This window comes from Podarcis melisellensis, assembly GCF_964234715.1.
Source record: "Podarcis melisellensis genome assembly, contig: HAP1_SCAFFOLD_20, whole genome shotgun sequence".
In the NCBI taxonomy this organism is placed as follows: Eukaryota; Metazoa; Chordata; class Lepidosauria; order Squamata; family Lacertidae; genus Podarcis; species Podarcis melisellensis.
The window spans coordinates 3,352,991-3,376,615 of record NW_028113159.1 but is presented as its reverse complement, the minus strand read 5'-3'; positions in this window follow the sequence as shown (position 1 = coordinate 3,376,615).

The following is a 23,625-nucleotide window of genomic DNA, read 5'->3' as shown; positions in this document are numbered from 1 at the left end:
AAGCGGACTTTTCTAATAATTTTAGCAACATTACAAACAAGCCTAATCATAACTTTTGCTGCCTCAGAGTTTATTTTATTTTATATTTTATTTGAAACAACCTTAATTCCTACCCTAATTATTATTACGCGCTGAGGAAACCAAGCTGAGCGCTTAAGTGCTGGCCTTTATTTTTTATTTTATACTCTAGCAAGCTCTTTACCACTCTTAATTACACTCATATATTTTAACAATAAATATTTTCATACCTCAATAGAACTCCTCTTTATAACTCAACCAGAACTACTTCCCACAGATTCTAACCCCATGCTCTGACTTGCCTGATGATTCTTGCCCTCTGAGGCATTCTAATAACCAGCTCAATCTGCTTACGACAAACAGACCTAAAAGCTCTTATTGCTTACTCATCTGTAAGTCATATAGGTCTTGTAACCGCTGCTATTATTGTACAAACACCATGAGGGTTAACTGGAGCCATAACCTTAATAATTGCACACGGCCTAACATCATCAGCACTCTTTGCCTTAGCAAATACCAATTATGAACGTACACACACTCGAACCCTTCTTCTTGTTCGAGGTCTACAATTAGCCTTCCCATTAATATCAACCTGATGGCTCCTCATTAATTTAACTAACATAGCTATACCTCCAACAATCAACCTATTAGGCGAACTATTTATTATCTCCACCCTATTTAATTGATCTACTCCAACAATTATTATTACCGGAATTGGAACCCTTATCACTGCCACCTATTCCCTTTATATGTTCTTAATAACCCAACGAGGAAGTATCTCAACACAATTTCGACTCCTTCCCCCAACGCATACTCGAGAACATTTAACTTTAACCCTACACTTACTACCCTTAGGACTTTTAATTATAAAACCCACCTTAATCTCAGGCCTGTTTACCTGTAAATATAGTTTATTTAAAACACTAGACTGTGACTCTAGAGATAGAAGCCCCATCTTCTTATTTACCAAGAGGTGTATTAACAATTAGAGCTGCTAACTCAAATAACTAAGAATAAAATTCTTAGACCTTTTACTTCTATAGGAAAGCAGCAATCCATTGGTTTTAGGTACCAAAAATCTTGGTGCAACTCCAAGTAGAAGTAAAAATGCATGATCTTCTCCTACATTCAACCCTGCTTACAGTCCTATTCATCTTAACACATCCCATTCTCACAGCTATAAACCCGATTCCCATAATAATAGGGTGAGGCATACTGCCGTACAACTAGCATTCAAAGTTAGCCTTATTCCATTAGCTATTTTTATGAACTACGGAATAGAGGCCTCCACAACTAATTTTACATGAACTAACATTGCTAATATAGACATTAATATTAACCTTGTTTTAGACATATATTCCCTTACATTTATTCCAATTAGTCTGTTCGTCACATGATCAATCCTTGAATTTGCCAACTGATATATATCACAAGACCCCCACATAACCCGATTCTTCAAATATCTCCTAGTATTTTTACTAGCCATACTAACACTCGTTACAGCCAACAATATATTTCAACTATTCGTCGGCTGAGAGAGCGTAGGAATCATATCCTTTATACTAATCGGTTGATGGTTTGCCCGCCCAGACGCCAATACCGCAGCCCTTCAAGCCATTATTTTTAACCGCGTAGGGGACATTGGACTTATACTAGCCCTCGCCTGACTTGCAATACACTTAGCAACTTGAAACATTCAAGAAATAACAATTGAAACTAAAACTCCCCCCTACTTCCTCTCTTCGGCCTTATTCTTGCCTCCGCAGGTAAATCCGCACAATTCGGACTCCACCCCTGACTCCCAGCTGCCATAGAAGGTCCAACACCTGTTTCAGCCCTACTACACTCCAGCACAATAGTTGTAGCTGGCATTTTTCTTCTTATCCGACTACACCCAATTTTACAAAATAACAAAACAGCTTTAACTATTTGCCTTTGCCTAGGAGCACTCACTACCTTATTTACAGCTCTTTGTGCTCTAACACAAAATGATATTAAAAAAATTATCGCCTTCTCAACCTCTAGCCAACTAGGCCTTATAATAGTAACTATTGGTCTAAACCAACCACAGCTTGCCTTCCTTCACATTTCAACACATGCTTTTTTTAAAGCCATATTATTCCTATGCTCTGGCGCAATTATTCATAATCTTAACAACGAACAAGATATCCGAAAAATAGGAGGTATACAAAAAATATTACCAACTACAGCCACTTGCCTAACAATTGGTAATCTTGCTCTAACAGGAACCCCCTTCTTATCAGGTTTTTATTCAAAAGATACAATTATCGAAACCATAAACAACTCCCACCTAAACGCCTGGGCCCTTATACTTACACTCTTTGCAACAATACTGACCGCTACCTACACCATACGAATAACTTTTTATGTCCAAATAAATACTCCACGAACTACAATATCAATAATAAATGATACACCACCAACCCTTTCTAATCCCCTTATCCGTCTTGCCATCGGAAGCCTTGTAGCAGGCTTAATCCTTATAACCACCCTCCTTCCAACAAAACCTACTCCAACCACAATACCAACCTCTATAAAACTAACCGCTATTATTATTACTATCCTTGGAGCACTTTTGCCCTCCATGTTGCAAAAAAAACAACCTGACTTATAACCACAAAACGATCAAAACACCACGACTTTTCTAACCAACTAGGCTTCTTCAACCCAACACTTCATCGCATTATCCCCCTAACCTCATTATTTATAGGACAAAACATAGCCCTTCATATCAATGACCTTCTTTGACTAGAAAAATCAGGACCTAAAGGCTTAGTCTCCTTAAACCTTCCTAACATTAAAGCTAACACTTTTGCACAAAAAGGCCTAATAAAATTTTATCTCTCCATTTTTATTATTACCTCAGCATGCTTTATTACAATAATATGAACCTAACTACACGAAGACCCCCCCGCACTAGTCCACGAGTCAATTCTAATACAACAAACAGTGCTAACAACAATGCCCACCCACAAATCAATAAACCCCACCCACCCAAATAATATAATAATGACACACCACTTAAATCCACACGAACAACGGATAAACCTTGTGAATCTGCCCCACTAACCCCAAAACTAATAAAAACCCCTTCACTAAACACCACCATCAAAAATAGTACTAACACAATATATCCACCAAAATACCCTCCAACCTTTCCTCATGCCTCCGGAAACGGATCCGCCGCCAAAGCAACAGAATAAGCAAAAACAACTAGCATCCCACCCAAATAAATTAATAGTAACACAAGAGACACAAAAGAGCTCCCTAATAAAATTAAAACTCCACAACCCATACTAGCACCTACCACTAAACTTCCCGCCCCAAAATAAGGAGATGGGTTAGATGCAACACCAATTAAACTAATTACTAAACAAATCATAAAAAATTCAATCAAATATATCATTATTTTAATTTGGTCTCTCACCAAAACCTGCAACTTGAAAAACCGCCGTTGTATTCAACTATTAAAACCTCTAATGACACTTAATATACGTAAACATCACCCGATTATTAAAATCATCAACTCCTCCTTTATTGACCTCCCAACTCCATCAAACATCTCTGCCTGATGAAATTTTGGATCACTCTTAGGTCTCTGCCTAATTATCCAAACCATCACAGGCCTTTTTCTAGCCATACACTATACCCCCGACATTTCTTCCGCATTTTCATCTGTTGCCCACAATCATCGAGATGTCCAATATGGATGACTTATTCGCAATCTACACGCCAACGGTGCATCCATATTTTTTGTCTGCATTTATCTACACATTGGACGAGGCTTATATTATGGTTCTTACATGTATATTGAAACCTGAAACATTGGAGTCCTACTACTACTTCTCGTAATAGCCACAGCCTTCATAGGCTATGTCCTTCCTTGGGGTCAAATATCATTTTGAGGTGCCACTGTTATTACCAATCTTCTTTCCGCAATCCCCTACATCGGCACCTCACTCGTTGAATGAATCTGAGGCGGATTTGCAGTAGACAACGCAACCCTAACCCGATTTTTTACCTTCCACTTCCTCTTGCCTTTTCTTATTATAGGAACCTCTATAGTTCACCTGCTCTTCTTACATGAAACAGGATCAAATAATCCAACAGGCTTAAACTCCAACACAGACAAAATTCCATTCCACCCGTACTACTCGTACAAAGACTTACTAGGTGTTATATTAATTATTACCCTACTCCTACTTCTTGCTCTTTTTATACCCAACCTCCTTGGTGATCCTGAAAATTTCTCCCCCGCAAATCCTCTAGTCACCCCACCACACATTAAACCAGAGTGGTACTTCCTCTTTGCCTATGCAATTCTTCGCTCAATTCCAAACAAACTAGGTGGTGTCTTAGCCCTCCTCTTCTCAATTCTTATTCTTCTAGTTGTACCAATAATTCACCTCTCAAAACAACGCACCCTAGCTTATCGCCCACTATCCCAACTACTCTTCTGACTCCTGATTGCTGATATTATTATCTTAACATGAATTGGAGGCCAACCAGTAGAACACCCCTTTATTATTATCGGACAACTAGCTTCTACCCTATACTTCATTATTTTTCTTATTTTAATACCAATATTAGCACTAATAGAAAATAAACTCCTTAAATGATAATAGTCCTAGTAGCTTAAACCTAAAGCACTGGTCTTGTAAACCAGAAATGAGACACCTCCCTCCTAGGCCATCAAAAGAGAAGGCCACATACCCTCATCGCCAGTCCCCAAAACTAGCATTTTTATTAAACTATCTTCTGGCTTATTCCATAACTTTCCTGTCTCCGCCACTCCCCACCATTCCTGTCTCCGCCACTCCCCACCATTCCTGTCTCCGCCACTCCCCACCAAATACAAGTATCTTCCTCCCCTTCTCTTTATAAAACCCCTTTAGCGGCCTTTCATCTACGCCGCTCCAAACGCCTAACTATTTTATGCCCGATGATTAATTTACTATTATGTATATAGTGCATTAACCTATTTACCCCATGAAAAATTACATATACATTATCCTTTAAATAAGACATTATACATATATGTATAATTATGCATTAATATATTTACCCCATGAATATCATATATATACTATCTTCTATATATTTTACATAATACATATTAACTAATCGTGCATATATATAATTACCATACGACTATTATTTAAGTATTATTAACCTATATCTTTGACTTAAGAATATTTATGTATATCGTGCATTACTGTACAACCTCATGGATATCCATCAATCACTACCCTCCATAATCTTATATTCAGACATTACCTGCAATCATTCTCTTCAACACGGAAGTGTATTTTATACATGGTTATCTCTTAATCTAGCTTCTCACGTGAGAATCATCAACCCCTGCGTATAAGGCCCCCCTCCCTAGTCTCACGTCCATAACATGAGGTTGCACCACTTTCTCACCTTTTCCAAGGCCTCTGGTTGTTAGGTCAGGACCATCCTACTCTCCATCACCACTTTCTCACCTTTTCCAAGGCCTCTGGTTAATGGGTTAGTTACCCTCGTACCCTTGCTCATAGCATAACTGGTTTTCCTGGCAGCTGGTATTTTTTATTTCTCTTTCCCTTCAGACCTCATCTCAAGTGCTCCTACCTTTACGGTTTCAGCCTGAGCTAACAGTGCAATGGACTTCGCGCAAGTTCTCTATACGGTATTATTGTCTTAATGCTTGGTAGACATATTTTTTTACACCACGAATGCAACCCTAAAATTTCCCATACAATTTTCGATAAATTTTAACAAAATTTTAATTAAATTATCAAAAAAACTTCTAATACAAAATTTTACACAAAATACTCCGCGTCCGTGCTCATCACACGAAACTAAAAAAATTATTAATATTTTTTCTACAACAACTAAAATAATTATAATACTAAATTTAACCATATAAATTAAAATTTAACTAAAAAAAAATACTTTTTTTTTTATGGCAAACCCCCCTACCCCCCTACCAATAATTTTTCCTGTTTAATCAAATTTTTTCCTCGCCAAACCCCTAAAACGAGATTCGACTAAACTGATCAATTATCGGTTAATTACAGTCAACACTACACTATTTAAAGTATAGATGCAACTACAATTTTTTTGTTTAAACCCTTGTTAAAATTTGATTCATTTATCAAATTTTTCTCCTGAAAACTTCTAGTATATCTTAAAAATTTATCAATTCATCAAGTTAAAATGTGATTCATTTATCAAATTTTTCTCCTGAAAACTTCTAATTTATTTCAAAAAATCAATCAATTCATCAAGTTAAAATGTGATTCATTTATCAAATTTTTCTCCTGAAAACTTCTAATTTATTTCAAAAAATCAATCAATTCATCAAGTTAAAATTTGATTCATTTATCAAATTTTTCTCCTGAAAGCTTCTAGTATTTCTTAAAACGTTTATCAATTCATCAAGTTAAAATTTGATTCATTTATCAAATTTTTCTCCTGAAAACTTCTAATTTATTTCAAAAAATCAATCAATTCATCAAGTTAAAATTAGATTCATTTATCAAATTTTTATCCTGAAAGCTTCTAGTATTTCTTAAAACGTTGATCAATTCATCAAGTTAAAATTTGATTGATTTATCAAATTTTTCTCCTGAAAACGTCTAATTTATTTCAAAAAATCAATAAATTCATCAAATTAAAAACCCTTCAGGGCATCGTTTCCAACAGTTTAGCACCATTTTTGGGTGAATTGCAGAACGCCAGAAATTTTGAAGAAATTGTGACCGCGCGGCTTAGGGATTTTTTCAAAAAAAGTTGTTAAGACGTCGTGGGCTAATTCTGTTTCCGATGATAAAAACCCACCTGATTCCACCGAAAAACCTTTCAGGGGATCCTTTGCAACAGTTCAGCACCATCTTTGAATGAATTGCAGAACGTCAGATTTTTGCTGAAATTGTGACCGCGCGGCTTAGGGATTTTCTCAAAAAAAGTTGTTCAGACGTCGAGGGCTAATTCTCTTTCCGATGATAAAAATCCACCTGTTTCGACCGAAAAACCTTTCAGGGGATCGTTTGCAACAGTTTGGCACCATTTCTGAGTGAATTGCAGAATGTCAGAAATTTTGAAGAAATTGTGACCGCGCGGCTTAGGGATTTTTTCAAAAAAAGTTGTTCAGACGTCGAGGGCTAATTCTGTTTCCGATGATAAATACCCACCTGTTTCCACTGAAAAACCGTTCAGGGGATCCTTTGCAACAGTTTAGCACCATCTTTGAATGAATTGCAGAACGTCAGATTTTTCCTGAAATTGTGACCGCGCGGCTTCGGGATTTTTTCAAAAAAAGTTGTTCCGACGTCGTGGGCTAATTCTGTTTCCGATGATAAAAACCCACCTGTTTCCACCGAAAAACCCTTCAGGGGATCGTTTGCAACAGTTTGGCACCATCTCTGAGTGAATTGCTGAACGTCAGAAATTTTGAAGAAATTGTGACCGCGCGTCTTAGGGATTTTTTCAAAAAAAGTTGTTCAGACGTCGAGGGCTAATTCTGTTTCCGATGATAAAAACCCACCTGATTCCACTGAAAAACCTTTTAGGGGATCCTTTGCAACAGTTCAGCACCATTTTTGAATGAATTGCAGAAGGTCAGATTTTTGCTGAAATTGTGACCCCGCGGCTTAGGGATTTTTTCAAAAAAAGTTGTTCAGAGGTCGAGGGCTAATTCTGTTTCCGATGATAAATACCCACCTGTTTCCACCGAAAAACCCTTCAGGGGATCCTTTGCAACAGTTTAGTACCATCTCTGAATGAATTGCAGAACGTCAGATTTTTGCTGAAATTGTGACCGCGCGGCTTAGGGATTTTTTCAAAAAAAGTTTTTCAGATGTCGAGGGCTAATTCTGTTTCCGATGATAAAAATCCACCTGTTTCGACCGAAAAACCTTTCAGGGGATCGTTTGCAACAGTTTGGCACCATTTCTGAGTGAATTGCAGAACGTCAGAAATTTTGAAAAAATTGTGACCGCGCGGCTTAGGGATTTTTTCAAAAAAAGTGGTTCAGAGGTCGAGGGCTAATTCTGTTTCCGATGATAAATACCCACCTGTTTCCACCGAACAACCCTTCAGGGGATCTTTTGCAACAGTTTAGTGCCATCTTTGAATGAATTGCAGAACGTCAGATTTTTGCTGAAATTGTGACCGCACGGCTTAGGGATTTTTGCAAAAAAAGTTGTTAAGACGTCGAGGGCTAATTCTGTTTCTGATGATAAAAACCCACCTGATTCCACTGAAAAACCTTTCGGGGGATCCTTTGCAACAGTTCAGCACCATTTTTGAATGAATTGCAGAACGTCAGATTTTTGCTGAAATTGTGACCGCGCGCCTTAGGGATATTTTCAAAAAAAGTTGTTCAGAGGTCGCGGGCTAATTCTGTTTCCGATGATAAAAATCCACCTGTTTCCACCGAAAAACCTTTCAGGGGATCGTTTGCAACAGTTTGGCACCATTTCTGAGTGAATTGCAGAACGTCAGAAATTTTGAAAAAAATTGTGACCGCGCGGCTTAGGGATTTTTTCAAAAAAAGTGGTTCAGACGTCGAGGGCTAATTCTGTTTCCGATGATAAATACCCACCTGTTTCCACCGGAAAACCCTTCAGGGGATCGTTTGCAACAGTTTAGCACCATTTTTGAGTGAATTGCAGAACACCAGAAATTTTGAAGAAATTGTGACCGCGCGGCTTAGGGGTTTTTGCAAAAAAAGTTGTTAAGGCGTCGAGGGCTAATTCTGTTTCTGATGATAAAAACCCACCTGATTCCACTGAAAAACCTTTCAGGGGATCCTTTGCAACAGTTCAGCACCATTTTTGAATGAATTGCAGAACGTCAGATTTTTGCTGAAATTGTGACCGCGCGCCTTAGGGATTTTTTCAAAAAAAGTTGTTCTGAGGTCGAGGGCTAATTCTGTTTCTGATGATAAAAATCCACCTGTTTCCACCGAAAAACCTTTCAGGGGATCGTTTGCAACAGTTTGGCACCATTTCTGAGTGAATTGCAGAACGTCAGAAATTTTGAAGAAATTGTGACCGCGCGGCTTAGGGATTTTTTCAAAAAAAGTTGTTCAGACGTCGAGGGCTAATTCTGTTTCCGGTGATAAAAACTCACCTGTTTCCACTGAAAAACCTTTCAGGGGATCGTTTTCAACAGTTTGGCACCATTTCTGAGTGAATTGCAGAACGTCAGAAGTTTTGCTGAAATTGTGACCGCGCGCCTTAGGGATTTTTTCAAAAAAAGTTGTTCAGAGGTCGAGGGCTAATTCTGTTTCTGATGATAAAAATCCACCTGTTTCCACCGAAAAACCTTTCAGGGGATCGTTTGCAACAGTTTGGCACCATTTCTGAGTGAATTGCAGAACGTCAGAAATTTTGAAGAAATTGTGACTGCGCGGCTTAGGGATTTTTTCAAAAAAAGTTGGTCAGGCGTCGAGGGCTAATTCTGTTTCCGATGATAAATACCCACCTGTTTCCACCGAAAAACCCTTCAGGGGATCCTTCCCAACAGTTTAGCACCATCTTTGAATGAATTGCAGAACGTCAAATTTTTGCTGAAATTGTGACCGCGCGGCTTAGGGATTTTTTCAAAAAAAGTTGTTCAGACGTCGAGGGCTAATTCTGTTTCCGATGATATAAACCCACCTGATTCCACCGAAAAACCTTTCAGGGGATCCTTTGCAACAATTCAGCACCATTTTTGAATGAATTGCAGAACGTCAGATTTTTGCTGAAATTGTCACCGCGCGGCTTAGGGATTTTTTCAAAAAAAGTTGTTCAGACGTCGAGGGCTAATTCTGTTTCCGATGATAAATACCCACCTGTTTCCACCGAAAAACCCTTCAGGGGATCTTTTGCAACAGTTTCGTGCCATCTTTGAATGAATTGCAGAACGTCAAATTTTTGCTGAAATTGTGACCGCGCGGCTTAGGGATTTTTTCAAAAAAAGTTGTTCAGACGTCGAGGGCTAATTCTGTTTCCGGTGATAAAAACTCACCTGTTTCCACTGAAAAACCTTTCAGGGGATCGTTTTCAACAGTTTGGCACCATTTCTGAGTGAATTGCAGAACGTCAGAAGTTTTGCTGAAATTGTGACCGCGCGCCTTAGGGATTTTTTCAAAAAAAGTTGTTCAGAGGTCGAGGGCTAATTCTGTTTCTGATGATAAAAATCCACCTGTTTCCACCGAAAAACCTTTCAGGGGATCGTTTGCAACAGTTTGGCACCATTTCTGAGTGAATCGCAGAACGTCAGAAATTTTGAAGAAATTGTGACCGCGCGGCTTAGGGATTTTTTCAAAAAAAGTTGGTCAGGCGTCGAGGGCTAATTCTGTTTCCGATGATAAATACCCACCTGTTTCCACCGAAAAACCCTTCAGGGGATCCTTCCCAACAGTTTAGCACCATCTTTGAATGAATTGCAGAACGTCAAATTTTTGCTGAAATTGTGACCGCGCGGCTTAGGGATTTTTTCAAAAAAAGTTGTTCAGACGTCGAGGGCTAATTCTGTTTCCGATGATAAAAACCCACCTGATTCCACCGAAAAACCTTTCAGGGGATCCTTTGCAACAATTCAGCACCATTTTTGAATGAATTGCAGAACGTCAGATTTTTGCTGAAATTGTCACCGCGCGGCTTAGGGATTTTTTCAAAAAAAGTTGTTCAGACGTCGAGGGCTAATTCTGTTTCCGATGATAAATACCCACCTGTTTCCACCGAAAAACCCTTCAGGGGATCTTTTGCAACAGTTTCGTGCCATCTTTGAATGAATTGCAGAACGTCAAATTTTTGCTGAAATTGTGACCGCGCGGCTTAGGGATTTTTGCAAAAAAAGTTGTTCAGACGTCGAGGGCTAATTCTGTTTCCGATGATAAAAACCCACCTGTTTCCACTGAAAAACCTTTCAGGGGATCCTTTGCAACAATTCAGCACCATTTTTGAATGAATTGCAGAACGTCAGATTTTTGCTGAAATTGTCACCGCGCGGCTTAGGGATTTTTTCAAAAAAAGAAGTTCAGACGTCGAGGGCTAATTCTGTTTCCGATGATAAAAACCCACCTGATTCCACCGATAAACACTTCAGGGGATCCTTTGCAACAGTTTAGCACCATCTTTGAATGAATTGCAGAACGTCAGATTTTTGCTGAAATTGTGACCGCGCGGCTTAGGGATTTTTTCAAAAAAAGTTGTTCAGACGTCGAGGGCTAATTCTGTTTCCGATGATAAAAACCCACCTGTTTCCACTGAAAAACCTTTCAGGGGATCCTTTGCAACAATTCAGCACCATTTTTGAATGAATTGCAGAACGTCAGATTTTTGCTGAAATTGTCACCGCACGGCTTAGGGATTTTTTCAAAAAAAGATGTTCAGACGTCGAGGGCTAATTCTGTTTCCGATGATAAAAACCCACCTGATTCCACCGATAAACCCTTCAGGGGATCCTTTGCAACAGTTCAGCACCATTTTTTCATGAATTGCAGAACATCAGATTTTTTCCTGAAATTGTGACCGCGTGGATTAGGGATTTTTTCAAAAAAAGATGTTCAGACGTCGAGGGCTAATTCTGTTTCTGATGATAAAAATCCACTTGTTTCCACCGAAAAACCTTTCAGGAGATCGTTTGCAACAGTTTGGCACCATTTCTGAGTGAATTGCAGAACGTCAGAAATTTTGAAGAAATTGTGACCGCGCGGCTTAGGGATTTTTTCAAAAAAAGTTGTTCAGACGTCGAGGGCTAATTCTGTTTCCGGTGATAAAAACTCACCTGTTTCCACTGAAAAACCTTTCAGGGGATCGTTTTCAACAGTTTGGCACAATTTCTGAGTGAATTGCAGAACGTCAGAAGTTTTGAAGAAATTGTGAATGCGCCGCTTAGGGATTTTTTCAAAAAAAGTTGTTCAGACGTCGAGGGCTAATTCTTTTTCTGATGATAAAAACCCACCTGATTCCAATGAAAAACCTTTCAGGGGATCCTTTGCAACAGTTCAGCACCATTTTTGAATGAATTGCAGAACGTCAGATTTTTGCTGAAATTGTGACCGCGAGCCTTAGGGATTTTTTCAAAAAAAGTTGTTCAGAGGTCGAGGGCTAATTCTGTTTCTGATGATAAAAATCCACCTGTTTCCACCGAAAAACCTTTCAGGGGATCGTTTGCAACAGTTTGGCACCATTTCTGAGTGAATTGCAGAACGTCAGATTTTTCCTGAAATTGTGACCGTGCGGCTTAGGGATTTTTTCAAAAAAAGTTGTTCAGACGTCGAGGGCTAATTCTGTTTCCGGTGATAAAAACTCACCTGTTTCCACTGAAAAACCTTTCAGGGGATCGTTTGCAACAGTTTGGCACCATTTCTGAGTGAATTGCAGAACGTCAGATTTTTCCTGAAATTGTGACCGCGTGGCTTAGGGATTTTTTCAAAAAAAGATGTTCAGACGTCGAGGGCTAATTCTGTTTCCGATGATAAAAACCCACCTGATTCCACCGATAAACCCTTCAGGGGATCCTTTGCAACGGTTTGGCACCATTTCTGAGTGAATTGCAGAACATCAGATTTTTCCTGAAATTGTGACCGCGCGGCTTAGGGATTTTTTCAAAAAAAGTTGTTCAGACGTCGAGGGCTAATTCTGTTTCCGGTGATAAAAACTCACCTGTTTCCACTGAAAAACGTTTCAGGGGATCGTTTGCAACAGTTTGGCACCATTTCTGAGTGAATTGCAGAACGTCAGAAATTTTGAAGAAATTGTGACCGCGCGACTTAGGGATTTTTTTCAAAAAAAGTTGTTCAGACTTCAAGGGCTAATTCTGTTTCCAATGATAAAAACCCTCCTGATTCTACCGAAAAACCCTTCAGGGGATCCTTTGCAACAGTTTAGCACCATCTTTGAATGAATTGCAGAACGTCAGATTTTTCCTGAAATTGTGACCGCGCGGCTTAGGGATTTTTTCAAAAAAAGTTCTTCATACGTCGAGGGCTAATTCTGTTTCCGATGATAAATATCCACCTGTTTCCACCGAAAAACCCTTCAGGGGATCGTTTGCAACGGTTTACCACAATCTTTGAATGAATTGCAAAACGTCAGAAATTTTGAAGAAATTGTGACCGCGCGGTTAGGGATTTTTTCAAAAAAAGTTGTTCAGACGTCGTGGGCTAATTCTGTTTCCAATGATAAAAACCCACCTGATTCCACTGAAAAACCTTTCAGGGGATCCTTTGCAACAGTTCAGCACCATTTTTGAATGAATTGCAGAACATCAGATTTTTTGCTGAAATTGTGACCGCGCGGCTTAGGGATTTTTTCAAAAAAAGTTGTTCAGATGTCGTGGGCTAATTCTGTTTCCGATGATAAAAACCCACCTGATTCCACTGAAAAACCTTTCAGGGGATCGTTTGCAACAGTTTGGCACCATTTCTGAGTGAATTGCAGAACGTCAGATTTTTCCTGAAATTGTGACCGCGCGGCTTAGGGATTTTTTCAAAAAAAGTTGTTCAGACGTCGATGGCTAATTCTGTTTCCGGTGATAAAAACTCACCTGTTTCCACTGAAAAACCTTTCAGGGGATCGTTTGCAACAGTTTGGTACCATTTCTGAGTGAAGTGCAGAATGTCAGATTTTTGCTGAAATTGTGACCGCGCGGTTAGGGATTTTTTCAAAAAAAGTTGTTCAGACGTCGAGGGCTAATTATGTTTCCGATGATAAAAACCCACCTGATTCCACTGAAAAACCTTTCAGGGGATCCTTTGCAACAGTTCAGCACCATTTTTGAATGAATTTCAGAACGTCAGATTTTTCCTGAAATTGTGACTGCGAGCCTTAGGGATTTTTTCAAAAAAAGTTGTTCAGACGTCGAGGGCTAATTCTGCTTCCGATGATAAATACCCACCTGTTTCCACCGGAAAACCCTTCAGGGGATCATTTGCAACAGTTTAGCACCATTTTTGAGTGAATTGCAGAACGCCAGAAATTTTGAAGAAATTGTGACCGCGCGGCTTAGGGATTTTTTCAAAAAAAGTTGTTCAGAGGTCGAGGGCTAATTCTGTTTCTGATGATAAAAATCCACCTGTTTCCACCGAAAAACCTTTCAGGGGATCGTTTGCAACAGTTTGGCACCATTTCTGAGTGAATTGCAGAACGTCAGAAATTTTGAAGAAATTGTGACCGCGCAGCTTAGGGATTTTTTCAAAAAAAGTTGGTCAGACGTCGAGGGCTAATTCTGTTTCGGATGATAAATACCCACCTGTTTCCACCGAAAAACCCTTCAGGGGATCCTTTCCAACAGTTTAGCACCATCTTTGAATGAATTGCAGAACGTCAGATTTTTGCTGAAATTGTGACGGCGCGCCTTAGGGATTTTTTCAAAAAAAGTTGTTCAGAGGTCGAGGGCTAATTCTGTTTCTGATGATAAAAATCCACCTGTTTCCACCGAAAAACCTTTCAGGGGATCGTTTGCAACAGTTTGGCACCATTTCTGAGTGAATTGCAGAACGTCAGAAATTTTGAAGAAATTGTGACCGCGCGGCTTAGGGATTTTTTCAAAAAAAGTTGGTCAGGCGTCGAGGGCTAATTCTGTTTCCGATGATAAATACCCACCTGTTTCCACCGAAAAACCCTTCAGGGGATCCTTCCCAACAGTTTAGCACCATCTTTGAATGAATTGCAGAACGTCAAATTTTTGCTGAAATTGTGACCGCGCGGCTTAGGGATTTTTTCAAAAAAAGTTGTTCAGACGTCGAGGGCTAATTCTGTTTCCGATGATATAAACCCACCTGATTCCACCGAAAAACCTTTCAGGGGATCCTTTGCAACAATTCAGCACCATTTTTGAATGAATTGCAGAACGTCAGATTTTTGCTGAAATTGTCACCGCGCGGCTTAGGGATTTTTTCAAAAAAAGTTGTTCAGACGTCGAGGGCTAATTCTGTTTCCGATGATAAATACCCACCTGTTTCCACCGAAAAACCCTTCAGGGGATCTTTTGCAACAGTTTCGTGCCATCTTTGAATGAATTGCAGAACGTCAAATTTTTGCTGAAATTGTGACCGCGCGGCTTAGGGATTTTTTCAAAAAAAGTTGTTCAGACGTCGAGGGCTAATTCTGTTTCCGGTGATAAAAACTCACCTGTTTCCACTGAAAAACCTTTCAGGGGATCGTTTTCAACAGTTTGGCACCATTTCTGAGTGAATTGCAGAACGTCAGAAGTTTTGCTGAAATTGTGACCGCGCGCCTTAGGGATTTTTTCAAAAAAAGTTGTTCAGAGGTCGAGGGCTAATTCTGTTTCTGATGATAAAAATCCACCTGTTTCCACCGAAAAAACTTTCAGGGGATCGTTTGCAACAGTTTGGCACCATTTCTGAGTGAATTGCAGAACGTCAGAAATTTTGAAGAAATTGTGACCGCGCGGCTTAGGGATTTTTTCAAAAAAAGTTGGTCAGGCGTCGAGGGCTAATTCTGTTTCCGATGATAAATACCCACCTGTTTCCACCGAAAAACCCTTCAGGGGATCCTTCCCAACAGTTTAGCACCATCTTTGAATGAATTGCAGAACGTCAAATGTTTGCTGAAATTGTGACCGCGCGGCTTAGGGATTTTTTCAAAAAAAGTTGTTCAGACGTCGAGGGCTAATTCTGTTTCCGATGATAAAAACCCACCTGATTCCACCGAAAAACCTTTCAGGGGATCCTTTGCAACAATTCAGCACCATTTTTGAATGAATTGCAGAACGTCAGATTTTTGCTGAAATTGTCACCGCGCGGCTTAGGGATTTTTTCAAAAAAAGTTGTTCAGACGTCGAGGGCTAATTCTGTTTCCGATGATAAATACCCACCTGTTTCCACCGAAAAACCCTTCAGGGGATCTTTTGCAACAGTTTCGTGCCATCTTTGAATGAATTGCAGAACGTCAAATTTTTGCTGAAATTGTGACCGCGCGGCTTAGGGATTTTTGCAAAAAAAGTTGTTCAGACGTCGAGGGCTAATTCTGTTTCCGATGATAAAAACCCACCTGTTTCCACTGAAAAACCTTTCAGGGGATCCTTTGCAACAATTCAGCACCATTTTTGAATGAATTGCAGAACGTCAGATTTTTGCTGAAATTGTCACCGCGCGGCTTAGGGATTTTTTCAAAAAAAGAAGTTCAGACGTCGAGGGCTAATTCTGTTTCCGATGATAAAAACCCACCTGATTCCACCGATAAACACTTCAGGGGATCCTTTGCAACAGTTTAGCACCATCTTTGAATGAATTGCAGAACGTCAGATTTTTGCTGAAATTGTGACCGCGCGGCTTAGGGATTTTTTCAAAAAAAGTTGTTCAGACGTCGAGGGCTAATTCTGTTTCCGATGATAAAAACCCACCTGTTTCCACTGAAAAACCTTTCAGGGGATCCTTTGCAACAATTCAGCACCATTTTTGAATGAATTGCAGAACGTCAGATTTTTGCTGAAATTGTCACCGCACGGCTTAGGGATTTTTTCAAAAAAAGATGTTCAGACGTCGAGGGCTAATTCTGTTTCCGATGATAAAAACCCACCTGATTCCACCGATAAACCCTTCAGGGGATCCTTTGCAACAGTTCAGCACCATTTTTGAATGAATTGCAGAACATCAGATTTTTTCCTGAAATTGTGACGGCGTGGATTAGGGATTTTTTCAAAAAAAGATGTTCAGACGTCGAGGGCTAATTCTGTTTCTGATGATAAAAATCCACCTGTTTCCACCGAAAAACCTTTCAGGGGATCGTTTGCAACAGTTTGGCACCATTTCTGAGTGAATTGCAGAACGTCAGATTTTTCCTGAAATTGTGACCGTGCGGCTTAGGGATTTTTTCAAAAAAAGTTGTTCAGACGTCGAGGGCTAATTCTGTTTCCGGTGATAAAAACTCACCTGTTTCCACTGAAAAACCTTTCAGGGGATCGTTTGCAACAGTTTGGCACCATTTCTGAGTGAATTGCAGAACGTCAGATTTTTCCTGAAATTGTGACCGCGTGGCTTAGGGATTTTTTCAAAAAAAGATGTTCAGACGTCGAGGGCTAATTCTGTTTCCGATGATAAAAACCCACCTGATTCCACCGATAAACCCTTCAGGGGATCCTTTGCAACGGTTTGGCACCATTTCTGAGTGAATTGCAGAACATCAGATTTTTCCTGAAATTGTGACCGCGCGGCTTAGGGATTTTTTCAAAAAAAGTTGTTCAGACGTCGAGGGCTAATTCTGTTTCCGGTGATAAAAACTCACCTGTTTCCACTGAAAAACGTTTCAGGGGATCGTTTGCAACAGTTTGGCACCATTTCTGAGTGAATTGCAGAACGTCAGAAATTTTGAAGAAATTGTGACCGCGCGACTTAGGGATTTTTTTCAAAAAAAGTTGTTCAGACTTCAAGGGCTAATTCTGTTTCCAATGATAAAAACCCTCCTGATTCTACCGAAAAACCCTTCAGGGGATCCTTTGCAACAGTTTAGCACCATCTTTGAATGAATTGCAGAACGTCAGATTTTTCCTGAAATTGTGACCGCGCGGCTTAGGGATTTTTTCAAAAAAAGTTCTTCATACGTCGAGGGCTAATTCTGTTTCCGATGATAAATATCCACCTGTTTCCACCGAAAAACCCTTCAGGGGATCGTTTGCAACGGTTTACCACAATCTTTGAATGAATTGCAAAACGTCAGAAATTTTGAAGAAATTGTGACCGCGCGGTTAGGGATTTTTTCAAAAAAAGTTGTTCAGACGTCGTGGGCTAATTCTGTTTCCAATGATAAAAACCCACCTGATTCCACTGAAAAACCTTTCAGGGGATCCTTTGCAACAGTTCAGCACCATTTTTGAATGAATTGCAGAACATCAGATTTTTTGCTGAAATTGTGACCGCGCGGCTTAGGGATTTTTTCAAAAAAAGTTGTTCAGATGTCGTGGGCTAATTCTGTTTCCGATGATAAAAACCCACCTGATTCCACTGAAAAACCTTTCAGGGGATCGTTTGCAACAGTTTGGCACCATTTCTGAGTGAATTGCAGAACGTCAGATTTTTCCTGAAATTGTGACCGCGCGGCTTAGGGATTTTTTCAAAAAAAGTTGTTCAGACGTCGATGGCTAATTCTGTTTCCGGTGATAAAAACTCACCTGTTTCCACTGAAAAACCTTTCAGGGGATCGTTTGCAACAGTTTGGTACCATTTCTGAGTGAAGTGCAGAATGTCAGATTTTTGCTGAAATTGTGACCGCGCGGTTAGGGATTTTTTCAAAAAAAGTTGTTCAGACGTCGAGGGCTAATTATGTTTCCGATGATAAAAACCCACCTGATTCCACTGAAAAACCTTTCAGGGGATCCTTTGCAACAGTTCAGCACCATTTTTGAATGAATTTCAGAACGTCAGATTTTTCCTGAAATTGTGACTGCGAGCCTTAGGGATTTTTTCAAAAAAAGTTGTTCAGACGTCGAGGGCTAATTCTGCTTCCGATGATAAATACCCACCTGTTTCCACCGGAAAACCCTTCAGGGGATCATTTGCAACAGTTTAGCACCATTTTTGAGTGAATTGCAGAACGCCAGAAATTTTGAAGAAATTGTGACCGCGCGGCTTAGGGATTTTTTCAAAAAAAGTTGTTCAGAGGTCGAGGGCTAATTCTGTTTCTGATGATAAAAATCCACCTGTTTCCACCGAAAAACCTTTCAGGGGATCGTTTGCAACAGTTTGGCACCATTTCTGAGTGAATTGCAGAACGTCAGAAATTTTGAAGAAATTGTGACCGCGCAGCTTAGGGATTTTTTCAAAAAAAGTTGGTCAGACGTCGAGGGCTAATTCTGTTTCGGATGATAAATACCCACCTGTTTCCACCGAAAAACCCTTCAGGGGATCCTTTCCAACAGTTTAGCACCATCTTTGAATGAATTGCAGAACGTCAGATTTTTGCTGAAATTGTGACGGCGCGCCTTAGGGATTTTTTCAAAAAAAGTTGTTCAGAGGTCGAGGGCTAATTCTGTTTCTGATGATAAAAATCCACCTGTTTCCACCGAAAAACCTTTCAGGGGATCGTTTGCAACAGTTTGGCACCATTTCTGAGTGAATTGCAGAACGTCAGAAATTTTGAAGAAATTGTGACCGCGCGGCTTAGGGATTTTTTCAAAAAAAGTTGGTCAGGCGTCGAGGGCTAATTCTGTTTCCGATGATAAATACCCACCTGTTTCCACCGAAAAACCCTTCAGGGGATCCTTCCCAACAGTTTAGCACCATCTTTGAATGAATTGCAGAACGTCAAATTTTTGCTGAAATTGTGACCGCGCGGCTTAGGGATTTTTTCAAAAAAAGTTGTTCAGACGTCGAGGGCTAATTCTGTTTCCGATGATATAAACCCACCTGATTCCACCGAAAAACCTTTCAGGGGATCCTTTGCAACAATTCAGCACCATTTTTGAATGAATTGCAGAACGTCAGATTTTTGCTGAAATTGTCACCGCGCGGCTTAGGGATTTTTTCAAAAAAAGTTGTTCAGACGTCGAGGGCTAATTCTGTTTCCGATGATAAATACCCACCTGTTTCCACCGAAAAACCCTTCAGGGGATCTTTTGCAACAGTTTCGTGCCATCTTTGAATGAATTGCAGAACGTCAAATTTTTGCTGAAATTGTGACCGCGCGGCTTAGGGATTTTTTCAAAAAAAGTTGTTCAGACGTCGAGGGCTAATTCTGTTTCCGGTGATAAAAACTCACCTGTTTCCACTGAAAAACCTTTCAGGGGATCGTTTTCAACAGTTTGGCACCATTTCTGAGTGAATTGCAGAACGTCAGAAGTTTTGCTGAAATTGTGACCGCGCGCCTTAGGGATTTTTTCAAAAAAAGTTGTTCAGAGGTCGAGGGCTAATTCTGTTTCTGATGATAAAAATCCACCTGTTTCCACCGAAAAAACTTTCAGGGGATCGTTTGCAACAGTTTGGCACCATTTCTGAGTGAATTGCAGAACGTCAGAAATTTTGAAGAAATTGTGACCGCGCGGCTTAGGGATTTTTTCAAAAAAAGTTGGTCAGGCGTCGAGGGCTAATTCTGTTTCCGATGATAAATACCCACCTGTTTCCACCGAAAAACCCTTCAGGGGATCCTTCCCAACAGTTTAGCACCATCTTTGAATGAATTGCAGAACGTCAAATGTTTGCTGAAATTGTGACCGCGCGGCTTAGGGATTTTTTCAAAAAAAGTTGTTCAGACGTCGAGGGCTAATTCTGTTTCCGATGATAAAAACCCACCTGATTCCACCGAAAAACCTTTCAGGGGATCCTTTGCAACAATTCAGCACCATTTTTGAATGAATTGCAGAACGTCAGATTTTTGCTGAAATTGTCACCGCGCGGCTTAGGGATTTTTTCAAAAAAAGTTGTTCAGACGTCGAGGGCTAATTCTGTTTCCGATGATAAATACCCACCTGTTTCCACCGAAAAACCCTTCAGGGGATCTTTTGCAACAGTTTCGTGCCATCTTTGAATGAATTGCAGAACGTCAAATTTTTGCTGAAATTGTGACCGCGCGGCTTAGGGATTTTTGCAAAAAAAGTTGTTCAGACGTCGAGGGCTAATTCTGTTTCCGATGATAAAAACCCACCTGTTTCCACTGAAAAACCTTTCAGGGGATCCTTTGCAACAATTCAGCACCATTTTTGAATGAATTGCAGAACGTCAGATTTTTGCTGAAATTGTCACCGCGCGGCTTAGGGATTTTTTCAAAAAAAGAAGTTCAGACGTCGAGGGCTAATTCTGTTTCCGATGATAAAAACCCACCTGATTCCACCGATAAACACTTCAGGGGATCCTTTGCAACAGTTTAGCACCATCTTTGAATGAATTGCAGAACGTCAGATTTTTGCTGAAATTGTGACCGCGCGGCTTAGGGATTTTTTCAAAAAAAGTTGTTCAGACGTCGAGGGCTAATTCTGTTTCCGATGATAAAAACCCACCTGTTTCCACTGAAAAACCTTTCAGGGGATCCTTTGCAACAATTCAGCACCATTTTTGAATGAATTGCAGAACGTCAGATTTTTGCTGAAATTGTCACCGCACGGCTTAGGGATTTTTTCAAAAAAAGATGTTCAGACGTCGAGGGCTAATTCTGTTTCCGATGATAAAAACCCACCTGATTCCACCGATAAACCCTTCAGGGGATCCTTTGCAACAGTTCAGCACCATTTTTGAATGAATTGCAGAACATCAGATTTTTTCCTGAAATTGTGACGGCGTGGATTAGGGATTTTTTCAAAAAAAGATGTTCAGACGTCGAGGGCTAATTCTGTTTCTGATGATAAAAATCCACTTGTTTCCACCGAAAAACCTTTCAGGAGATCGTTTGCAACAGTTTGGCACCATTTCTGAGTGAATTGCAGAACGTCAGAAATTTTGAAGAAATTGTGACCGCGCGGCTTAGGGATTTTTTCAAAAAAAGTTGTTCAGACGTCGAGGGCTAATTCTGTTTCCGGTGATAAAAACTCACCTGTTTCCACTGAAAAACCTTTCAGGGGATCGTTTTCAACAGTTTGGCACAATTTCTGAGTGAATTGCAGAACGTCAGAAGTTTTGAAGAAATTGTGAATGCGCCGCTTAGGGATTTTTTCAAAAAAAGATGTTCAGACGTCGAGGGCTAATTCTTTTTCTGATGATAAAAACCCACCTGATTCCAATGAAAAACCTTTCAGGGGATCCTTTGCAACAGTTCAGCACCATTTTTGAATGAATTGCAGAACGTCAGATTTTTGCTGAAATTGTGACCGCGAGCCTTAGGGATTTTTTCAAAAAAAGTTGTTCAGAGGTCGAGGGCTAATTCTGTTTCTGATGATAAAAATCCACCTGTTTCCACCGAAAAACCTTTCAGGGGATCGTTTGCAACAGTTTGGCACCATTTCTGAGTGAATTGCAGAACGTCAGAGATTTTGAAGAAATCGTGACCGCGCGGCTTAGGGATTTTTTCAAAAAAAGTTGGTCAGGCGTCGAGGGCTAATTCTGTTTCCGATGATAAATACCCACCTGTTTCCACCGAAAAACCCTTCAGGGGATCCTTTCCAACAGTTTAGCACCATCTTTGAATGAATTGCAGAACGTCAAATTTTTGCTGAAATTGTGACCGCGCGGCTTAGGGATTTTTTCAAAAAAAGTTGTTCAGACGTCGAGGGCTAATTCTGTTTCCGATGATAAAAACCCACCTGATTCCACCGAAAAACCTTTCAGGGGATCCTTTGCAACAATTCAGCACCATTTTTGAATGAGTTGCAGAACGTCAGATTTTTGCTGAAATTGTCACCGCGCGGCTTAGGGATTTTTTCAAAAAAAGTTGTTCAGACGTCGAGGGCTAATTCTGTTTCCGATGATAAATACCCACCTGTTTCCACCGAAAAACCCTTCAGGGGATCTTTTGCAACAGTTTCGTGCCATCTTTGAATGAATTGCAGAACGTCAAATTTTTGCTGAAAATGTGACCGCGCGGCTTAGGGATTTTTGCAAAAAAAGTTGTTCAGACGTCGAGGGCTAATTCTGTTTCCGATGATAAAAACCCACCTGTTTCCACTGAAAAACCTTTCAGGGGATCCTTTGCAACAATTCAGCACCATTTTTGAATGAATTGCAGAACGTCAGATTTTTGCTGAAATTGTCACCGCGCGGCTTAGGGATTTTTTCAAAAAAAGATGTTCAGATGTCGAGGGCTAATTCTGTTTCCGATGATAAAAACCCACCTGATTCCACCGATAAACCCTTCAGGGGATCCTTTGCAACAGTTTAGCACCATCTTTGAATGAATTGCAGAACGTCAGATTTTTGCTGAAATTGTGACCGCGCGGCTTAGGGATTTTTTCAAAAAAAGTTGTTCAGACGTCGAGGGCTAATTCTGTTTCCGATGATAAAAACCCACCTGTTTCCACTGAAAAACCTTTCAGGGGATCCTTTGCAACAATTCAGCACCATTTTTGAATGAATTGCAGAACGTCAGATTTTTGCTGAAATTGTCACCGCACGGCTAAGGGATTTTTTCAAAAAAAGATGTTCAGACGTCGAGGGCTAATTCTGTTTCCGATGATAAAAACCCACCTGATTCCACCGATAAACCCTTCAGGGGATCCTTTGCAACAGTTTAGCACCATCTTTGAATGAATTGCAGAACGTCAGATTTTTGCTGAAATTGTGACCGCGCGGCTTAGGGATTTTTTCAAAAAAAGTTGTTCAGACGTCGTGGGCTAATTATGTTTCCGATGATAAAAACCCACCTGATTCCACTGAAAAACCTTTCAGGGGATCCTTTGCAACAGTTCAGCACCATTTTTGAATGAATTGCAGAACATCAGATTTTTTCCTGAAATTGTGACCGTGCGGCTTAGGGATTTTTTCAAAAAAAGATGTTCAGACGTCGAGGGCTAATTCTGTTTCCGATGATAAAAACCCACCTGATTCCACCGATAAACCCTTCAGGGGATCCTTTGCAACAGTTTGGCACCATTTCTGAGTGAATTGCAGAACGTCAGATTTTTCCTGAAATTGTGACCGTGCGGCTTAGGGATTTTTTCAAAAAAAGTTGTTCAGACGTCGAGGGCTAATTCTGTTTCCGGTGATAAAAACTCACCTGTTTC